The sequence below is a fragment of the Triplophysa dalaica genome, chromosome 17, assembly GCF_015846415.1.
Source record: "Triplophysa dalaica isolate WHDGS20190420 chromosome 17, ASM1584641v1, whole genome shotgun sequence".
NCBI lineage: Eukaryota > Metazoa > Chordata > Actinopteri > Cypriniformes > Nemacheilidae > Triplophysa > Triplophysa dalaica.
Window position 1 is genome coordinate 20,187,355 of NC_079558.1, and position 7,554 is coordinate 20,194,908.

Genomic DNA, 7,554 nt, shown 5'->3' on the forward strand with positions numbered 1-7,554 from the left:
GAACGCAATCAAGTCTTGTAATAAACATATTGTATTTACCAGTTGAGCTCACACAAGCGCAGATGGGAAGTGGGAACTCGAAATTTTCTTCGCGTTGGGGGCGTTTAATTGAGGAAATGCGACGTCTGTACTACACGGGAAATATATTTGTTGCTTTTTCAGTTTACTTGTAGTTCTTTGCTGTTTATGTGGTTTTAATATTGTGCTGAAGGTTTAAGGATGGTCACAAGATGGCTGTGTATGTTGTTTATTGCATCATTCAATAAATAAAGCTCTGCAAATATTTGTTTAAATGCCTGCAATTTGTGAAAAACCTTGCTAAAGAAACATTTTATAAATGATAAAAAAGATCTGTGTTATTGTTAGTTGAAGATGAATGTATTAAAATCGAAGAATAAATGTAAATGGTTATAAATTGCTTGTTTGGCCACTGCTCTGCTTTAAGCAAATTGACTTTCTAACATAAATATGAACTTCCCAGAAGGACTTAAATGTTAAAATAGATAAAAGTTGTATTGTCTGTAAGTTGTCCTACTTGTTAAAAACGGCTTGTTAAAGTGTTTTATTAAATTGGTCTGGTGATATGGACCGGTTTAACTGCCTCCATACAAACTTGTGTTTTAGTAATTTTTGCTAATTCAATCTTATTTGTATATTTTTAAAGAGACATCATATAAGGTTCTGCATACCATGAATTGCCCGCTTAATACTTCTGCAACTTAAGCAAAGGCCATCCTCTGACATACAATATTCAGGAATACTTAGCTGTCACGAACCAATGATAATATTATTATTGCTGTAAAAACATTAGTTCACAGTGAATTTGCTGCATTATTAGTTCGACTGAGCCGAAAATGCGGAATCGTCCTCGTCGCAGTTGAAAGCTGGATGGTTTCACCCAATCTGGATGAATAAATGATGTGTCTCTCCTAATGGACATGCCTACTTAAACACGGCATTCATTATTAATCCAACAGAATCTCTGACAGATGAGCTACAGTAATGTCGCTGCCGTCTTATTTCCAGATATCGACTACAGTAGACAGATAAACGTGCTTTACCTATTCAAATATTTCTTGGAAACGTCGCGTCTTCACAACCCAACCAAAGCCCTTTATGCGAGAGTGCCGCTAAGCCTGATTTAATGGGCGTTTTTTTGAGGCAAGAACTGCTGACCAGAAACGTTCAATATTCTACCCTCCGCTCCAATATACTCACCTTACAACGAGGCCGGCTGAAATGTGTCTGTAATTAGTGAGAAAAAAGTCCTATCAAAGCTACTTTGCCATTAAATATTCATTCTTCTTTTCCGAGCAGATCAAGAGGGCTTAAACACGAGATATTCTTGACTTTAAATAGACTTGAAAAAAATATGCGCGAGATCTGTGGGGATAAAATTGCACCTTGTTAGGTTATAACCTAACTCTCTGTTTGCCTTAGCCGAGGTTTTAATGGGCCCATCCATAGCGAAGGAGGGCTTGCACACACAGATACGCTATTAGCCTTGTCATTCGTTTAATAATGACGGTTTATGAGCCATCTCCTTTACATATTTACTGTCCTTAGCCACACAGACTAGCATATGGCCATTTAAAATGTCCTGCATTGCCCCGTTGGGGATTCCTGGACGCGGCTCCATTTGGTTATATACAAAACTCCCCCCTCTTGGGACGGCATTAGGCGTGACCTTTCACCTCTCCAAATACCCTGTGGTTTATGCGCTCTAATAACATGTGGCAAATATTTACCAGCCCGCATTGTGATATATTGGAGCACCACTGTGAATATTAGAAGATATTTTCTGCTCAATCGGCTTCCGATGTCAAGGTAGACGCGCACCCTGGAGAAAATACAGTGCTGTGCACAATGCGCTGTCTGTTTTTTTCTTACTCTTTCTTTCGCTCGCTCTCTCTTTTGAAAACCACTGAGCACGGCTGGTTTACATAATCACAGTGAATAGAGTCAGATTAGTGAGCATGCATATACATTCCAAAGTTGTGTGTCCCTGGCGCACACCAGAGAGCGAGAGAAAGTCTGAAAACTTTTGGGCTGTAAATGGATTATTTTTTGGATAATAACCACCCTGAATGGCCAGATGGCTTCCAGAAACCTTCTAAAACAAAAAGCACACAGGGGCCCACCATGATACCCGAGTCTTTTAATCCTCTAGAAAAGAAACAACAGAAGACACGGTCTACAGCAGCGGTTCTCAACTGGTGGGTCACGACCCAAAAATCGGTCTCAGGTGTGTTCTCATAGGGTCTCCATGGGTCAAAACACACTTCTACATTTGCTACAAAATGATTAATTTTCCTATTCAGGTCTGTCTTGTTGATATGTTTGCACATTGTAGAGCCTCTGCCTTATAAAAACATATCAATGTTTGATTAATAGAAAAAAATATATGTTTTGTTTATACAATTTTGCTAAAATTTAAGTAAATTTTTATCAAGAAGGACAATGTGAAGTACGTCACGCCGTGTTGAATGTTACGCTATCTTGGGAGGATCGCTGCTAGTACGTTCAATGCAGTATTTCGTTTTCGGGACGGAAATATAACTATGGTAGGTTGGTCTTACTCTTTAAAAAAACTGCAATAGTATTATGCAGAGTCGTTCAGGAAAAGCTCCTAGTTCTTTCACTTTCGATTTCTCCATATGTCAAACAAAGAAAGTAAAGGTACATATCAAAACAATAATTGCAGTGGAGTTCGATCCTCCCAAGATGGCGGCGCCACTGCAACATAAAGCGTGACGTCAGCTTCACATTCTCTATATCTGAGATATCTTTGCACCTAGTGTTTGGAGACGGAGGCCTGCAACGAATGTAACATCAGTCATCACAAAGACTGCGGGAAATTACATTTCATATTCAGATTCTCAAAACCTTTAAATTAGACCTTCACGGGAAAGTATCGTACATTAAAACTGTTAATTATGCTGCTGCTAAATTATAGAAACGTCGGCATATGCCATATGCAGGACTAACTGAACTCGCCAAGTATATTCCGACTTTCACACTTCTAATTGGCGGCTTCCTTGAAATCTTCCCAGACAGAGGAACAGGCCTTTTTAAAATGATTAAAAGACTTTCCTCTGTATATTTTACATGGGAAATATTCCTTTTTTGATGAGAGCTAATTGAGTGGAGCGTGAATTCAGAATGTAACTCCGTTTTTATGTGTTAGTTCATTTTGCCGTGAGGAAAGACGCTGAGGACCACCTGACGTCTCCTTTCATTCAACATCAAATACGCGATCAAAGGTCGGAATGCAACGAGGTCAATTGCTTTGTTTAGCTTCTTTTAAGCGTTCTATTGGATGGTACTTCTTATTTGAAGCACATGGCAGCGTGCTAATGTCAGTTTGGAACAACAGAAGTGTTTTTCTCAACGGTGTAATGGTAATGAATCAAGATTGTAATATCGGTAACTTTACTTGATTTTGGGGATTCAACCTACAACCTTTGTGTGACCAGTGCAGTTTCTTAATCATTAGACTTCAACGCTTTTCTGGGTTTAACATTCTGGGCTCTTTGTTGTTTTAAAAGCTTTGTATTAGTGTCTGGCTTAGTGATGAGTATTTGGACATTTACATTGAAACTCACTGTGAGAAAAAAAAATACACAAACTGTAACTATGGCCTTCTTTGGGGTGGTACTCTTAATTCCTTGCTGTACCTTCACAAAACATTAAATGTTGTACCTTTTTGGGTACATTAGTGTGCATTTAAAGTGACAGTCATATACAACATTTTACTGCATCGTAAGGTATACAATAGGGACCTTTTGTTTTATTTTAATCTACTTTAAAGGTACAGTTTTGTACTTGTGTGTGTGAGTCATCTAAAAAACATTATGAGGTCAGTGACTAGATCATTCTGCTATATTCAGGCTTTTCCTGCGTCTCATCGTTCTTGTGACAATGAAATAAATACTCTACACTGTAAAAAATTTAAAGTTGACATAACTTAAAATTGTAAGGCAACTTGCTGCACAGCTTTTTTGAGTTTACTCAACTTTTAAACAAAGTAGTTCACTTAACTTAATTCACTGAGTAAAGTCACATGTTTACCAATTTAAAATCTTTTGTTCAGCTGATTGAGTTTTTATAGTTAAAAAAACTTACAAAATTATACAATTTCAACTTTTAATGTTATTTTCACTTGACTTAATAAAGTATGTTCAGTTGACTAAAGATGTTGATTACAAGGTTAAAAAATTAAGATACTACAGGCTTGATATTTTGGTCCAGGTTTTTATTTTAAACCAGCAGGAAATGGAAAAAACAAACAATGTTTACCACTTTAGCCATACTCCTTATCGTTAAAAAAGAAATAAAAAAAGAGTAGGGCAGAAGAATATATTTTTTTTAAAGAGTACTTTTACATTCAAAGTGTTAACATTCAACTGGTCATAAATACTTTAAATGTTCTATCTTTTAAATGTTTTACATTTTAAATTGTAAACACTGAATATGTTACAACTGAGCAGCTTTATACCATTAGTGCAAGTTAACGTTTGTGCTTTAAGTGCTGAAACAGTGGCACCAATGTTTATCACAACCTCAAGTTAACAGTTTAAACAAAAATGAGTCAAACAAAATGCAAGCAAATTGCAAAAAAAAAAAACTATCTACTTTCATCTTAAATGTAAGATACAAACATCTCACAAATGCATCTCACAGTAATAGCTTAGTTTTGAGGGTCTGTACCCTAGCAGAGCAATGAGTGCCCATCTCCATAAACACTTTCTCAATAACCTCAAAAGTGTATTTCCGTTGCTTTGGGTACTCAAAGTCCAAGGCAAACAGAGGGCCAAACAGGTATGCAAGTGCAGACTGCAAGTCTGGAGCATCTCTCAGTACAATCACCTCCTCCAACACAACAGCAAATTTTGTGACACTGGGCAGTGTGCTGGGGGGGCATCATCTTCAATTACAATAAGGATTCCCACCTTCATCCCTCTGGTCTGTCTGTCCTCTGGAGTCTTGTCCTTATAATAAAAAGAATAAATCAATATCACTTGACACCAACAAAGAACAACAACAAAAATGAACTATAAAGTATCCTATAACAATGTGCTCTTAGGTATGCATCCCATTTGCAGAATCAGCAAGATGTTTATCATTTTATATAGTAAATACACAAATTACAATTGGCTCTTTTTTGATTTAGTACTAACCTGAATAAGCTATATCACAAAAAAGCAATTATAACAACTAAGATGGTATATTTTCAGTCATTCAGATTCATTGCAAAATCTACCACAAAATATAAGTGATTGGTGACTGAGGCTGTCATGTTAACTGTAATAAATTTCATACCCAATCATTGACCAAATTCATGTTGTATTTGCAAAAATATACTTTGAATCAAAAATGATCCAATGAATCATCAAAACAATCTGTTTGCTGTTAACACAAAAATTCACATTCCTATTAATCACTCATGGTCATGTGGCGAGATGTTGTATATCTGTTGAAGTAATGAAACATACTCACCATGTTTTAAAAAGTACAGAGGAATCTTCTCGTAGAAACATGGGGAGACCTTCCAGGACGGTTTGCTTTCTGTGAGTCACAATATTTGTGGTCTAAAAAAATGGGTACAAAACAACAACAAACAAAAAAAATATTGTTATTAATTTAAACTTTTTATGAGTTTGCATGTATGTTTGAAGTCATAAAGCCTCTGCTAATGAGCCAATGAATAAAATTAGATGTGTTAAATAGGAAATCAGTATTGTATGCAGTATACTAAGTTCAGAGCCAAAATCAGTCTAATCAGCTAGTGAACACTTGACATACATTGTCATATTCCTTCAAAAATATCTTCCGAAAATGTTCTTTATAGAAAATAAAATAGCAAATGGCTCTGAATAATCTGTTTTTTTTAATTATCTATCTATTGGTAACTTTGACATTAACAAGTTACCTGCTGATCAAGCTTGTTGAGAAGATCTTCCATTTCTGTTCCAAATGCCCCCATTCTTGCTCTGTATAGCTTGAGGAGTTGCGGAGTGTGCTGGTGTATTGATGCTCTGAATGTCTCGAGGAGGTCCACACTAGTGATGCGTTTGAACTCATTACATAACTGGTGATAGAAATAAAACAGGTCTTGGTTGTAACATTGTTTAATTGGCTTCAAATGTGTCACAACAGATCAAGACACAAGTTTAAATGCATATTTGTGGATAGCAAAATACATTTGCAAATCAGTTCAAATTCATTGATTTTTGCACATGCATTTGTTAATAATATTAAATCTAAATCAACTCCATAAAATGATACTTACTTTAAATGAGACGATTGCAGTCTTGTCGACACCGTCGAAGTAGTCTGCAAAACACGTGAGTGCCTAGCCAGGCTTCGAAGGACACAGGAATTTTTTTTTGCAGATGTTTATTGCCTATGATCTCAGTCTGAAACGTAAAAATTCTAATATTAGGCCACTGTAGCGTGTGTGAATTTAAATTTAAGATAAAGAGTCGACTTTAAAATATTTCTTTATATTTGTGTACTGCAAAAATTGCCAAATTAAATAGTAAATGTGTCAGTGCAATAACGTCAAAGTTACTTTGAAATAAACAAACTTGTTCTTAACTTAACTTACCACGATTGCCTCAGGTTCTATTCTAAATTTTTTACATGCTATTTGCTGAAGTTGGGAGACTAGTTAAAAGTTAAGCATCCTCGTGGCAAAAAAAAATGATACAGTGCATAACTAGCCGTAACCACGGGTCTGCGATCAAGCAGATACATGCTACTTTTAAAAAATACTTCAATGCATATAGCCTACTTATTACTTACCTAAAACGATGGCTTTGAGCAGAAACACGTTGGCTGTGAGTAGATCCATTAGTCTCGCACGAAGACGCTAAAATGTCTCCGTCCAGCAGTCTGAATCTGTCCGTTGGCGCGCGCTTCATTGCACATGCGCCAACCTCGTGATCGTTACAATGCGCATGCTCCAACCTCCAACCCAACTTCTTTGGTTGTTAACTTGCATTTATTAATCGAATTTACAAGTAATAATAGGTTAGTCCAACGGTTGTTGAACCAACTTCTTTTCACTGGTTAAGCCAACTTTTTTGCATTTATTTGTCCAGTTAACTAAAAGATAATCATTAGTCTAACTTTTTGTGAGTTGAATTTTTTACAGTGTACACTAAAGTACACATGTATTATAGGTGCTTATTGTGCAGATGTTGCTCATACAAACCTGTTTCAAAGGGAGTTTAAGACATCCCTTAAGACGCCTTCACCACCATACTTAAATTTACTCTAGCGTGGATTTGCATGTCTGCATGGTCGTTCCAATGGGAAGGCCCGATAAGTAAATGTTCTCCGTGCGTTTGTCACATGATTAACCTACATGCGAAGCTAACAATGGCATGATGTGGCTTTCCATTCATCTGCATGTCCTCCCCACTCACTGCCTACTTAACTTGCAAATTCCTCTGAACTGTAACCTACTGTCTCATGGCCGTTGATTCTACATGTCCCTGTAGATGGGCTGTCATCGGAGAAATGTGTGCGTGTGCGTTTGCTGCGACT

General features: G+C 36.7%; 1 long non-coding RNA gene across 1 annotated transcript; it reads right to left on the reverse strand.

The window, feature by feature from the left end:
* Nucleotides 1-3,952: 3,952 nt before the first annotated feature.
* Nucleotides 3,953-7,117, reverse strand: LOC130439472 (uncharacterized). The gene is made up of 5 exons (XR_008909453.1): nt 6,808-7,117; nt 6,293-6,419; nt 5,933-6,091; nt 5,500-5,591; nt 3,953-4,991 (listed from the first exon to the last, which is right to left on the reverse strand). It is a non-coding gene; the product is annotated as an uncharacterized LOC130439472 (long non-coding RNA).
* Nucleotides 7,118-7,554: the final 437 nt, after the last annotated feature.